This window comes from Hevea brasiliensis, chromosome 6 (assembly GCF_030052815.1).
Source record: "Hevea brasiliensis isolate MT/VB/25A 57/8 chromosome 6, ASM3005281v1, whole genome shotgun sequence".
NCBI lineage: Eukaryota > Viridiplantae > Streptophyta > Magnoliopsida > Malpighiales > Euphorbiaceae > Hevea > Hevea brasiliensis.
Genome location: NC_079498.1, coordinates 214,196 through 228,066, shown reverse-complemented (window position 1 = coordinate 228,066; position 13,871 = coordinate 214,196). Strand labels below are relative to the sequence as shown.

Below are 13,871 nucleotides of genomic sequence, written 5' to 3'. Positions count from 1 at the left end.
TGGTATATGTATCTCGTGCAATCAACTGATTGAAACTGGTAAATAAGACCTAGAAAAATGACTTTGTTGTAATTTAATCATTTATATTATGCTCTCCTAAATATAGTTATACGGTTGTCATAATTAATAAATATTAACTCAATATGGTCCTAATTATACATGTTTGCAAATAGCCTAAATCTACAACTCAAACTCAAAATCTAATTTGAAGCTTTATTACTATTTTAAATTTTACTATTGACCTGATTAATTTTTTTAATATTAAAGTTTAATCATTTGTGTTCTACCCTTTTAGTTTCTAGTCTCCATGGGATTCCCAACATTACATAATCTCTTGACATACTGGAATTCCTCTTGACCTATGTGCGCCACGAGTAGCATTTATAACTATTTTTGCTAATTGCCTTGCCTTCTATAAGGATGTTCTGCAGCCCACCGTGGATGGCTAATAAGAGAGCGTCTCTGCAGGCGAGGCATTATAAGACCAGTGGATCAGAAGCCGGGGCAATTCTTCTAAAGCCGACAAGCTATTCCAATTTTATAAGTACTAGTGTACTGCTAAAAGTTAACAACTGTAACGGATTGATTTGCCAACTTAGGTTTGGCTTTTACATTTGGAGTCCATACGTTGAGAATCACGGATGTAGGACGAGAATCTACTTAGGGATTGGACACAATTTTATTTTTTCTTCACTTGATCTGGGAATTGGAACTCTTGTAATTAGAAAATTGAAAATCACATTATGGAATCAAACTAAATAATTGGTTTGATTCAGTTCTGTTTTATCTATATATATTTTTTTTATTTTATTCCTATATTTTAGACTTTTTATTATTTATTTTTTTTTATAATTTGATTTGAAATTAATCCGATAAATTGTACAACACTACTCAAATGTAAGGAAAAAAAAAAGCATAAATTTTAGATTTTTGACATATTTAGCTTATTAATTATGGAAAAATTTTACTTAAAATGTTAAATTATAAAATAAAAAATAAGCTAAGGTATCAATAATTTAAATTCTGCGACGCTAAAATTATTTTTGGAATTATGAAAATTTAAATTTGAATATTAATAAAGTCAAATACAAAAAAATTTTAACGGGTTTGTTACTAATAACATGTAAAAAATTTGGCCTTAGAACTTCTTATTGTGTGTAGTGCTTGTAGTTGCAGATGATAGGAGAGAGACATTTTAAGTAACTGAAAACAGAAAATGATTCCTCAACTATTGCAATAATAATAGAAGAAGGTAGGAGTAGATGGAAGCCAAGTAGGTATTAGGGTAATGATGATGCGTAAAGATTGGTGGGTGATGGTATTATATATTATGAATTGATTGAAATGGGTTTTAGACGAGGTCTGGTGTTTGTGTGCATACGAACGAAGAATGATTGGAATGTTCCCTTCTCAGGGGATAGATATGTTTGAATGCCTTCCATTTCAATCATATTAATTCCATATAAAATATATCGGTACTTCTTCCCATACTATTCGATTTAATATATATATATATATATATATATATATATATATATATATATATATATATATATATATATATATTTCTTCATTATTATTGCTGTGTTTTTTTCTCTGAGTGCTGTCGTTATAAATTAAATTTTATATGAAAATAAATTTAATAATAATTAAATCAAAAATTAATTTATATCTAGTCAATATACTAATTATTCATATTTTATTTGATTTTACATAAATTTTGATATAAATATCTAATTTTACTATTGATTAACTCTTCGCCTTAATTATCATTAAGATTTAAAATTTAAAATGATTTGTTTTTCAATTAATAAAAGATAAATTTAATATAATACATACAAAAATTGTTGCTGTGAAATGTTCATCAACTTTTGAAACTAAATTAATTAACCTGATTTTATTCTCAACTTAATCCTTTTGGTCTTCAAATTGGATGATGTTCAACGAACTGATTGTAACACCCTCATATTGAAAAGTTCTATACATTTTACTGTTCCGGTGACTAGTGTCTGTTCGGACAGTGAGGATATTTAGAACCATATTTGACCCATCTAGAAAAGCCATAAATAAAAATAAATAACAATTACATGAATGTAAAAAGAAAATAAAGAAAACAAAGCATAATGGGTTAAATCAGCCGAGGCTAAAGTGATGGGTGATCGAAATGGGAAGTGACTGCGAGGTTAGTTGCTGCCCTATTTTCGAGTGAGACATTATGACACTCCAAGCTTAAGAATTATTGCGAAGCTAGTGGAAATGTGAAAATCACAGAAAAGAATAGAAAACGAATTCGAAAAATTGAACCAGAGTTCCGAAAGTAATTTAATGTTATTGGAAAAACGGATCTGATCGGTAAGGGGCAAAATAGTCAATTTACCCTTAAAGGTAACTTTTGGCCTAAATGTCCATTAAAATGTAGGAAATTAAAATATTAAAAACTAGATTAAAATTAAAGAGGTAAATGGAAAGAAAAAGAAATGAAAATCTATAAAGTAAAAGATTATGACATCATAGATGACATAAGCATGACACAATAATTATAATTTTTAATTATTGAAATTTGTGGATAAATACCACTATAAAAGGACCAATTTAAAAAAAAAAAATAGAATTCACTCTTCTTCCTAAAGTGGCCGTCCAACCCTCTCTCACTTCTCTCTCTCATTTCTTTCATCTTCCACCATTAAAACTCACTCTCAAGCTCCTTTAAACCTTAAAATTAGCCATAATTTCCCCAACTTTCTTAAGTGAACCTTTCTCTTGGACCTTGGCAAAGCTATTGACAACAAAAAGAAGAGGAAAGAAAGGAGATTTGGAGGAGTAGGAATTCACAAAATAAGGTTAGTGTCCAATCACTCTCTCTCTCTCTCTCTTAAATTCATGTTTAGCTAGGGACTTGATTAAGTTGAGAATTATAAGAAATTGAAATGAAAATCACTTGTATGCTCACCTAATAATTTCAGCAACCATGGGATTGTTAGGGTTTTTGTCACGACCTAGGGATGGGGTTAGGACGTGCTTGTTCAACCAGCTATGCACTGGGGTGGATTCGTGTCCCACATCGGAAACGGGAAGGAAAGATTTGGGCCATATATGTGAGAGCCTTTCTCACCTGGTCAGCGCACTTTTGGGAATGAAATCTCCCAAGGGACAAATCCGTGAGGCCCACGGGCTAAAGCTGACTGGAGATGGATTGGGCTGTTACATTGAGTTGGATAAGATCCACAATATGTTTCATGCATTTATGCTGAGAAGATATAGATCATACCCCTCACATGTCATCTCCATGGAAGAGATTGAAATTTAACCAAACTTGACATATAAAGAAGAACCTATACGGATCCTAGCTTGGGAAGTGAAAGAACTGAGGAACAAGCAAATTTCACTGGTGAAAATACTTTGGCGGCACCACAACACTAAGGTTGCAACTTGAAATTTGCATCAGGCAAATTTCAAGACAAAGTTTAAATTAGAGGGGAAGAGTTGTAACACCCTCACTGTAGCCATTCTATACATTCAACTGTTCTGGTGATCGATGTCAGTCCGGATAGCCAGAATGTCTGGAACTATATCTAGACTAGAGTGAGGAGTCATAAATAACTCAAATAATTGTAAGAAAAATCTAAAAAAAATTTTAGAAATAAAACACAACCAAGTTAAATGAGCCGGTGCCCTAGCGATGAATAACCTAACGGGAAGTTGCTATTTTCACAGCTAGAAGCCCTAAACCCGGGGGAAAAATTCATGAAATAATTTTTGAGACTCCAGAGAAGAGTCATTGAGGTTTTGATGGCATTAGAATGCCAAGAAAATACTTAGAAAAATTTTTAGATTGGTAAAGATAGTTTTAGCTCCTTAAGCCAAAAGGAGGGCATTTCAATCATTTCGTCTTCAGAGATGAGTTTTGACTAACTTGTCCAATTAAGTAAATAAATTATATGACATAAAATATGAATAAATATTGCTAAAAATTAAATTGAAAATGAGTAGAAAAGAAAAGAAGAGAAAATGAGTTAAAATTTGAAATTTTGACCTCATGCTTATGTCATTAAAATGCTTCCATCCAATCACCTTGTGACACATGTTATACACCCCATTAAAAGAGTTAAATGGGTAGAAAAATTAACCAAATTTTCTGTCTTCCCTTACCTCCAACAAGCCGAACCCATTCCCAAAACCCTTTCCACCATTAAAGCTCCCTTAAGCTTCATTTCCCACTTCAATTCACATTAAAACTTCATCCTTCCTTCACTAAAAATTTTTCTTACCACTAGAGCAAGACTTGGGCAGCAATTAGAAGAAGAGAAAGTGAAAGAAAGTGATGTGTGAACAAGCTTAGAAAATCATCCAAGAGGTTAGTGCCATATTCTTTGCTCTTACTTCCTTCTAAACATGAATTTAAGCTAAGCTAAGTTGAAAACTTGTTGAAAATTGAATTAAAGATGCATGATTATATTCCATGAAATTTTGGCAGCCTTGACATGAGTTATGGTTAGGAGAAATCTTTGATTTAAAGTGATATATTAGCTTCCCCTAGTATTAATTATGTGATTAGTACAATAATTGGGAGTAAGATGCATGAATTGAAGGCTTGGCCAATTAGGGTTAGGGTTTTGACATTCAATTTTGATGGTGGATGAAATTGACATAAAATAATATTTTAATGGTCAATTAGTGACCATTTAGCTATAAATAATGAGGAATTGAAGTGATTTGTGCTAATGGAATTGAGGTTAGATGTGCTACCTTGGGTGACCTGCAGGGTTGAATGTGAGTCCAGTAGGTTTGAGCAGCTGTAACTAGAGTTGTGTAGGTTCAATTGGTGCAAAGCCAATTGAACATGAAATTATATACATAATGGCACAACTTTTATGAAGGAACCCTGCCTAGAAAATCGCAATAGACAGACCTAAAAATTGAACAAATCCGAGTACCATTCATTCTGCCTGGGCAAAATGACCAAATGAACAGTGTTCATTCATTTGGTCATAACTCAGTGTAGAAAGGTCCAATTGACCTAAAATTTATATCAATAAAAAGCTTAGACAATTTATAACAATTTTCATGTAGAACACAAACTTTAATTCTGGACTTAACCAAATGAAATTGTTAGCCAAAATTGAACTACAAAATCTGGCATAATGGGATTCTGCCCAGAAATTCTGGGCAGATACTAATCCGGCCAACCTTGTTCAAATAGGCATATATTGAGCTAGAAAACTCCAAATGGAGTGATTCAAAAAGAAAATTAAAGAAGACACATAAAGGAATAATTTTCATAAAGAGAATTTTATCAAATTCCTACTATACAAATGACCAATGAAATAGTAAACTTAGTATTTGAAATCTGAAAATTTTAAAATAACCAACATTAAGCTTTATAATGGTATTGGCAACCAATGCCAACAATTTTAGAATGCAAAATGTGGTATGTTGGTGATATTAGAACCAATATACCTATTGTCTATGAAAAAGTCAACATTTTAGTTGACTAATAGAATCAATAGTAACAATTAAATTTCAATTTCAAAGAATTGCATAATTAAAAATGTTAAATGCCCTAGTAGGCCTAGTGTGATTGGTTTGAATAGGTTGGCATGCCAATAGAGTTCTATTAGCAGTACTGCATATGGCATCATGCCATTCTGTGATTTTTGGCTTAAATGGCCATTCTGTGATTTTATGGCTTTTAGCAATTCTGACACTATTGTGATACTTGACCTTGTGCCTAATATTTATTACAGCTTATTAGCTGTTCTATTGCACACCGGGAGACACATTGTGACCGATTGTATAACGGCTCGAGGTACTTGGTACCTAGTGCTAGTTTACCCGTTATCCAGTCCAGTCAACTGGTATAGGTTACTTCAGTAATAAAAAATAAATAAATATTGATAAATTTTAATCAATTATTGATATAAAAAGTACAAAATAAATAATACTACAAATAATTACAAAAAATTTATCCGTATGAGAAATCAACATATACACTGCATGTTTATTTCTTTTAGTTTTTTTTATTTTATTATTAGCACCACTAAGCAGTATTGCTTAGTGCATTGCTTTTGTCACGTGTAAGTACTGGAGATACAGAGCGTGATTCCAGTAAACCCTAGTCCAGGTGAGGATCAGATCTGTGAGTGTCCTGTGTCATCTCACAGCTACAGTGCATTGGTAGAACACTAGATTATATTTTTGCATTTTGAAATTTTTGTAAACTGTGTAATTAATCTTTTATTATATCATATATAGTTGTAACTAATGTAATGTAATTTTGTATTAATATAATTATCTGTAAATTTTTGTTCATAAATAAAATTTGAGTATTTACTTATAATTTGAGTATAAACATGATGTGAATTGAATGATTGGAATTGTTGAGAAATGGATGAGAATGTGTTGAGAATTGATGATATATTTGGAGTTGTGGATTTGAACAATTATTGAAAGTGTTTTCTACAGGTTCCGAAGAACTTTTTTCTCCATTTTTAGTCGACACTCTGTCGAATTTTCTATAAAATTTTCGGAACCTTAAATTAATTCAAAATTTCAATAAATAAATTAAATGACATAAACTTCACTTTGTGATAAATAAATAAATTAAGAAAAAGGTAAATTGTAATAAAATAATATTTGTTGCTCCGGCACATTGTGTAGCATATCTTACTCAGCTACACTGTAGACGGGTAAAAAGTGTCACAATTTTGATGATTAATTAAATGGTAAATGGAATTTAGATATCCCTTGACATGAATTTCATGATTAGAATATTGAATTGTAGGTGAGATGCAAAAATTGAAAATTTAGAATTGGGGTTTTGAGCAAAATTAGGGTTTTGCTCATGTGATGGTATATGAATATTTTAATGGTCAATTAATGACCATTTGGTAAGATTTGAACATAAAATGAAGTGAATTGTGACATTGGATTGCGTAGATTTTGGACTACCTTATGGTTGTGAATCTGGACCATTGGAGTCCAGTGTGTTTGAACAGCTCTATTTGGACTTGTGTAGCTCCAATTAGTGCAAGACTAATTAAAGGTGAAATTAGATATATAATGCAAAATTTTTGGTAAAGAAACCCTGCTCAGAAAGCCATCATAAGTTGACCTAAAAATTGTATCAATCTGGGTAACACACAAGCTGTCCCTGGAAAATAACTAAATGAACAGTGTTTGTTCAAATGGTCATAACTTAGTGTAGGAAAGTCCAAATGACCTGATTTTTAAACCATTGGAAAGCTATGATATATTAGAACAACTTTTATGAAGAACATAAATCCAAATTCTGACCAGAACTAAATCAAATTTCCAACCAAAGTTGGGTCACCAAAACTACCAGAACCCTAAAGTTGCCCAGAAATCTGGAATTTTGCCAATCCGGCCAGTTATGATTAAATAACCATAACTTGAGCTACAAAAATCCAAATTGAGTGATTCAAAAAGGGAATTAAAGCTAAGACAATAAGGAACAACTTTGATAAAGAAAAGTTGGCCAAATTTTCACTGTAGAAAGTCCAATGGAATAGTAGAACTAAGTGACCCAAAACTTAAATTTTGGAATTTCACTTAGAGAGTTTAGAATTTCAATTGGCAATCAATGCCAACACAATTGTAACCCAAAATATGGTATGTGGGTGCAATTAGAACTAGTATATCCCTTAAGTATGAAAAAGTCAATATTTTGACTTGAATAGTGAATTGAACAGTAACCACAAATACAACAATTGCAAAGAACCAAAAGTTTATAAATTTAGTGAATAAATTAAGTGTACAAAATTTAATTGTTGAATTTATTAGTTAGAAATAAATTGAATAAATATTAAAATATTTTAATTTTGTGTTTCAATGAGAAAGGAGCCTCCAAGGAAGGAGGAGAAATTGAACTAAGTCAAGCCTAGATAAGAGGTTTGTGCACAACTAGCCTATTTTTATATTTTAAATTTATAATGAGTTTTGAATGAACTTGATAATTGTATTTTCTCTTGTGTATAAGAATTTTAAATTATTGAATGACTTTGTATGAATTAATTATATTTTCTTCAATGCGTTTAATAACTTATTGCATGATTTTGAGAATTATAAATTTTGAATTTGATGTGTTGCCAACCTTGTGCATGAATTTACAATGATTTAATGTGTTTAGTGATTTGTAGATACTTTTTCTAAATAGAAATTGTTTTGAATATAATTTGAAACCACAGTTGACATAGCAATATACTTTGTGTTTTCATTAGCCTGTCTAGTGAGATATCTCCTCCACTAGATGGGGTAAGTTCCTTCCTCTCTGGCTTGCTAGTTGGGGAAGAGTTTGGATGAATACTCATATATACTAGCTAGTCTTTGTTCCTCCCTTTAGCCTCTGTTATTGGGAGAGTTTGCTTTGTTGTGGTGTACAACACGGCATCAATCATGAAATTTGTGTCATGGGTCCAACTGTGCTAATTATTGCCAACACCCTTAAATTATGTATACTTTGATAAATTGTGATTGGAATAAATATTTGTTAGTGATTGAAAAATATTATATTGTTTTTATGGTTCAAGAGTAATGTGGATAAATTATTATTATTTGATCAAAATGGCTTTCAGACAAATAATTTGCATGATTGAAGATATTGATTTTTGGATGTTATGAATTTTGAAGAATTTAGATATTTCAAGTTTTTATTTGTTGTGATTTATTAAGCATGACTGGTATTAAGTTTTAAAATTATTAGTTGTGCACCACTGAGTTCACCGCTCAGCGATAGCTTTGTATGCTGTCGCAGGTAAAAGTAAGGACAAAGCAGCTGAGTGAGATCACTAGAGGCTATGACTTGAAGACATGTGAAAAATAAATTTTCAGTGTATTATAGATCTACCCATGTGCATTAGATTTTGATGTAATCATGTAATGATATGTATGTAATTTCATTCGAGCAGTTGTATAAACTCTTTTGTAATATTATTTTGGAATGTAATCAAATACAAATTATTATAATATTACTCTAAGATTTTATTTACTTTTATATTTTTGAGAAATTAATCTTATTACTCCAATGAATGAAATACTTAAAATTCTTTCTAAGTTTTGTGAAGGATGAATTAGTTTCTTTATACTGGAACTGATGAGAATGTAATGAGATATTTCAGTGTTGGATTTAATGCAAATTGAGTTGCTTGTGTTGCATTGTGGGATGATATTGAATTTACTGGAGTTGTGGATAAATAAAATATTGGAAGTGTTTTTAACAGGTTTTTAAAGAACTGTTTTTCCAAACTATAGACGGCACTCTGCCGAATTTTCTGAAAAATTTGTGAAGAGTTTAAGATAATTAAAATTTTGAATTATGACTAAATTTCGATTAAAGGTTTTTAATACCTGTTCAAAATTACCCCCCATTTAAAAAAGGAATGGAAATTGGTTTAAAATCCCTTGTAGTATATTTAATAGGTTACCGGTAGGCGAAGTTCGGTAATTCATTAGGCATACTACGGGATCATATCATACCATACTGAGGGGTAAGATGTGACACTGATTTTCTCATGCAATATCTATTTATTTACATCATCAATCATTCATCTAATAGTAATTAATTTCTTTAATTATTTGAACTAATTCACTTAAATGTCATTATTATTTAACTTTAGATGAAATAATAATGCACTTCGTATAAATAATGGCATTAATTATATAGTATTTATACATGAATATAATAATATAATATAAAGGTAAAATTAACTCTTTTTAAATTAAGTCAATTAATTTTAATAAGTATTAATATTCTAATTTAAAATCACACAATTTATACATCGACTCATACGTAGAATGACTCGATTAATAAATTATATCCATCAGTTCATAATTTAAAATTATTTCAATGGATTGGATTTGTAATTGCCCCTCTAAATTGACAATAATGGAGATTATATAATTGATAGGATGCATGGGTTGAATGAAGTAAAATTGATATATCATGCACCATTTATTGAGATGGTTAAACATCGTCTGTAGTAGTGGTGAATGATTTCTGCTAAAAAATGACTACTCACTTGTATGCTTTCGAGCCTAATTTATTATGGTTGTTGAACTTTAGTTGTCTATAAATTAAAAGGACACTTATGTATCACTCACACACATAATCCTAAATAATTGAGATTTATATATATATATCAATGAAAGTTACAATACATCACTAACTATATGCAGTAGGGACAATTTAAACAACTGAATGAAGAAAAAGAGAAGTAATTAAGTATGACAATGAAATTGACTTAAAAAATTAAGTTAGGTAATTATTTTTTCACCTTTTCTTTAACCTTTATTTTATTTCCTACTTAATTTTTACTCTACCCATTGGTAGTAAAACTTTTGCACATGTATACTCTTCCTCTATATATATAGAGAGAGAGAGTATTGATATTTCACTATGCAGAGAAGGTTTCCATTTTTTTTTATTATTATTTTTTAAAGTGGACCCAAAATGTACGGCAAATCTAGGGGCCGTGTAGGTGAAAACTTGAATGGTATTAATTAATGATTGCAATGCGAATGAATTAGGGTTAGGTCAGGATAAGGAATAGCTACCTGTAATTGTATCGTCAAGTATGATAGCCACCTTCATTGAACACCAAGTTTTTTTCTGAAAAGGATGATGCAAGTAATTTACCCATGTTTTAAATCTGAACAAAGTTTTCTGAGAAAACAAGAGTGGCTGCAAATTGCCAGCTAACTGCTTTTTTTTTTCAATTAATTTCACGAGAAAGAAAAGTATAAAAGTCTAAGTTTCTTGATCAGATCAAACATGGTCAAAGTTTCTCAACTTCATCAACTTAATCATCCACAACCAAAACGTGTTTGAGTTTTCTAAGCCAACGATTCAACATTTTCAATCCTCCTCTTAATGACTGAAAGTTTAGTTTATTTAATTTTTTTGGTTTTAATGGAAGATTAACGGGTTAGGATTTCTCATAAATTCTCTTTGCTTATTTAATTTAAAAAAAAAAAGCAAGAAATAATAAGTAATTGTCTCTTTTTCTTATTACAAAGGTAATAAATAACAAAATAAGTAAATGAGAAGACTCAAGCTCTAAAACCATCACCACTTATAAATGTTAAAAGTTGAAAAAAAAGAACTAACTATGCTCATCTTCCTGGCAAGTTTAGTTTGATATTTAGCCCCAACAGTTGACCTTAGAAATTATAACTATTTATCTTTGAAATGAAGAAAAATAAAAACTAAGAGATGGTATGGAGAAATTATTTAATGTAACCATTATTAAATGAGACTCGCTTGAGACTCAAATGTATTTTAAAATTTCTGGAGCATTAATTTTGCTTTATTTGCTTCACTGTTAGCTAGGTGGTATTATATTAATTAGAGGTCTATTTTGTTGCAAAATAATAAGTTTTTTATTTTATTTTATTTTTTTTATAAGCGGCAAATATTAAGTATACATATACTCTTTCATATGGTTAAAAGTAAATTATTCAAACGGGGATCAGGGATTTACAAGAGAGAAAATTAAGATGTCGATCCACAATAAAGTGAGATTTATTTATTTATTTTTAAGAGTGGACGCATAAGGTGGGATTATAAAGGGGATGTTTTCAAAAAAATGCGAAAAGGTTTAAAAGGGGAAAGAAAAAAGTCATAGAAAATGAATTTTTTCTGGAAGACATTAACATATAATAAGAAGAAATTAACACAAAAATAACTTTTTTTTTCTTTTCTTAAGTTTTTTCTGATTTTAATTTTATTCAATAAAATTTTATTGAGGTTAGAGTTAATGAATTTTAATTTAGTGATAATAGAGTTATCTTTAACTTAATGGTGTTGAAGTTAATTTTAGGATTATGAAATTTTGAGTTCGAGTTCTGGGTCATAGTCGCTTGTAAAGAAAAAAAAAATTCAATGAATACAAATTCAGGACATCCACCTATAGTTCTTTCATTAAATAGACTTTTCTTGTTGATACCATCCATTCCTACCCACGATTAATTGTTAATAATTAAAGAAACCCCATGTATCTCAAATTCTCACCCTAAATTTTCAGTATATAAAAGCCAAAGAGCCCAAAATAAACAAGAACACAAAGCCTACGTCCCTCTTGGTGGGTGGGTATTGCTGTAGTTGCTAAGTTACAGGTAGGTATCGCTCCTCATATTATTACGAATCTAACTTCTTTTATATATATATATATATAACAGATTATTATAATAATATTATGAGGAATTAAAAGGAATATTCAACAGGTTGAAATGGGTGGAAGAGGCCATATTAATGGTGCAAAGTTGGATTTGAAGCTGAATCTGTCGCCGCCTAGGGATAATAATCATCAAGCAGCTGAGTCTAGCGCCTCTACATCGGAAATATTGTCACCGAAGAGTTCATGCGTGTCATCGGAGAGTGATTCAGAGATGAGTAACTACGCCAGCAGCCCAGAAAATCGTTCCATGATGCTGGCGGGTTGTCCTCGATGCCTCATGTACGTGATGTTATCAGATGTGAATCCCAAATGCCCAAAGTGCAAGAGCACCGTCTTGCTTGATGTTCTCAGCGACAAAAGCACCAAGAAGACAATAAACTGATCATGCTCTAACTAGCCTTCTTCTTCTTCTTCTTATTCTTCTTTTTCCTTTTTTTTTTTTTCTTTTTCTTGATAACTTGCAGTTACTTAGCGTCTTCATCTTCTTCTTCTTATATTTTCTTTTGGTTTTGCTGTGCACAAGACAGAGGAATGAAAAGGGCCAACCACCCACATAAATATATTTAGGGTATAATCGCCTCTGTGTGTGCATATATTTTTTTTCTTCGGCTGTATCCTTCGTCTTGTTTGCAACCAAAAATTAATCTAGTATTTTTCTCTGTTAAAATAAATCCAGAGTTTCCTATTGATAAGGATGAAGGATAAAATCGAACATGAATTAGCATACATGAAGAAGAAAAAGCCAATAAATTAAATTAAATTGCCACTTGTTTTAAAGGGCCCATGCATGGTAGCTCGAATCCTACCACCAATTAGCTTATAATTGCTTCAGAATCAGTAGTACACTCACCGGTAGGGTTGCTTATATGCTTTCTCCAATTTCCAAGCCAAGGGGAACATATATGGATATGTGGCGTTATAATTAATTCCTTCGTTATTGATTTTTAGCCCATAGATGTTGGGTTCTTTCTTTGAGCAATTATATTGTAATTCCTTTAAGGAAAAATTTACACACTACAAGAAATGTTAAAAATAATTACGAAAATTACCAATCACAGAATTTCATTGGTAATTTACCGACGATTTACCGACGCTTTACTGACGAAAAAGAGAAATAAATTTTAAACTAATTTTTGCCGATAAAATTACCGACTAATTACCGACAAATATTTTACCGATGATGAAATTTCGTAGGTAAAAGTGGTTCCTAACATTGGCGAAAAAATTAGCGACCAAATAAAAAAAATAACGACCAAATCTTTCGTCGATAATTACCAACGAAACGCTTTTCGCTGATAATATTAAGGAGAAAATAGAAAATAAAATTTAAAAAAAACTACCTACGAATTTGTTTCGTCGGTAATTACCAACGAAATACTTTTCGTAGGTAATATTAAGGAGAAAATAGGGAGGAAAAATTCTAAAAAGTACAAAAAATTTTAGCTAAAAATTTTTTCGGTCGATAATTAGCAACGAAACGCTTTTCATAGGTAATATTAAGAAAAAAATAGAAAATAAATTTTTTTAAAAAAATACCTACGAATTTTTTTGTCGGTAATTACCAACGAAATGCTTTTCGTAAGCAATATTAAGGAGAAAATAGAGAGGAAAAATTCTAAAAAATTCAAAAAATTTTAGCTATAAATTTTGTTCGTCGGTAATTACCAACAAAACGCTTTT

General features: G+C 30.7%; 1 long non-coding RNA gene across 1 annotated transcript; it reads left to right on the top strand.

Moving 5' to 3' along the window:
* The first annotated feature begins 11,885 nt into the window (after positions 1-11,885).
* On the top strand, positions 11,886-12,862 carry LOC110663088 (uncharacterized). Its single transcript, XR_009149606.1, has 2 exons — positions 11,886-12,129; positions 12,238-12,862. It is a non-coding gene; the product is annotated as an uncharacterized LOC110663088 (long non-coding RNA).
* The last annotated feature ends 1,009 nt before the right edge of the window (positions 12,863-13,871 follow it).